The sequence below is a fragment of the Montipora capricornis genome, chromosome 4 (assembly GCF_036669925.1).
Source record: "Montipora capricornis isolate CH-2021 chromosome 4, ASM3666992v2, whole genome shotgun sequence".
NCBI lineage: Eukaryota > Metazoa > Cnidaria > Anthozoa > Scleractinia > Acroporidae > Montipora > Montipora capricornis.
Window position 1 is genome coordinate 10,349,547 of NC_090886.1, and position 1,919 is coordinate 10,351,465.

Here is a 1,919-nt window from a genome sequence, read left to right on the forward strand (position 1 = left end):
AGAGACGTCCCTTTAAGAGCTGTGGTTAAAGTAAAAACCTTAGCTGTTTTGTCTCCACCTTATCCCCGCTAATTGAAAACCAATACCGCGAAATTTAAATCTGCCGCCATTTTGACGCGTACTTGTTTCTATGGAATTGTGCAAACCATTCCCACGCGCGCCAAAATCGCACGCGCGTGGCTTGAACATGCGCACTCATTTGACCGCTGTGTTCATTTTAACAGGTTCCAGCAAAGTAGATAAATTTCATTGGTAGAGAAAATTCTACTCGTTTGGGTAAAACCTAGAAAAAATAGACCACCTCGAAAGGCCACACCATTTGCTTTCTCACCCAAGCAAGCTGTTTTTTAGACAAATGGTAATCTATATAACATGACTAGAAGCGACAACTATGACAGCTGTCACGGGACAGATTTTGTAGATACAGCTTCAGAGTTTTAACTTCTTTATTCTGGCATGGATCTTCAGCACAACTCTCTCTTAGCTCTCTTAACAACTGGCGTTTATATATGCTCTTGATTAGCTATGATTGGCCAAACAGCTTGGAAAATTATACAAACCTGATCCTAACACTTTCAGCAAAAAAGGCGGAAAAGCTTGTGGTAAATAGTTGCAGTACACACTTCAGCCTAGCTAAATTTGAGTTAATTAAATTGTTGGATAAACTGATAGCAACGGAAACGGCGGGTGTTTCTAAAACGAAGACCCAAAAACGAAGACCTAAGACCCTATGACCTAAAACGAAGACCCTGTGATCTAACGCGAAGACCCACTGAACTAAAACGAAGACCCTCTGATCTAAAACGAAGACCCACTGATCTAAAACGAAGACCCTCTGATCTAAAACGAAGACCCACTGATCTAAAACGAAGACCCACCTCAAGTATGTCAGAACGATGCCAAGCAGCTTCTGGCTGGTCACACACGGCATCGTGCATTATGGAATTGTGGGAACTGTGGATTAGTGTAAAATCTGAATGTGGGCTCCGAGAGCGTGTGCTCGAAACTCCTCACAACTAATGATATAGCGATGTTTCTTGTGATGTCACCTATTGTTACTACAGTAATATGCCAAACAGAACCTAACTATCATTTTAACAGGTTCCAGCAAAGCAGACAAATTTTATTGGTGGAGAAAATTCTGCTCGTTTGTGTTGGGAAACATACCGCGTTACGTAACGCAACACAACGGCCCTAATAATAACTTTATTATACACAGAATTCAAAAGGTTGACACTTATTTGCATTGAAGCTGTGTACCGAATGATTATAAAATATATATAAATAAATAAATAAATAAGTATAAAGGCGAAATATATATATAACTTTTAATTTAGCCGGTATTTGTATTTAAAGATGGGGAGTTAGGTATCATCGAGTTGGACTTCGAGTTCGAGTTCGAGTTGGACTTCGAGTTGGACTTCGAGTTGGACTTCGAGTTGGACTTCGAGTTGCACTTCGAGTTAATAATTAAAACGCAAGTATATAATTGATAATAATGTATAATTATTATTTATTATTAATGTTAATAAGCAAAGAGATGTATAAGCTGGGCGAAGAACAGGAACAGGAATTCGGGGCAATATTGGGATTTTTCATTTTTTTTTTTTCATGTGGTTTAAGTAATAAAATTGCTGACACATTAAAATATAGAGCAGGGATATAGGTTTTCAACAATGTGTGGTACCTTTTGTCACATGCTTTTTCCATTTCCGGTATTCTTTAATTTATAGCCCACAATTTTATGAAAAGTAGGTCACATGATGGTCTACCTGTAAAGGGCCTGTTAAAATTGAAACACAAAAATTGCTTTCAAAACAATACTGTAGAGAAAAAAAAATGAAGACGTTATTTGCGGGAGAAATAATCCATCGAGTTTGGACTCGAGTTCGAGTTCGAGTTCGAGTTGAAGATCGAGT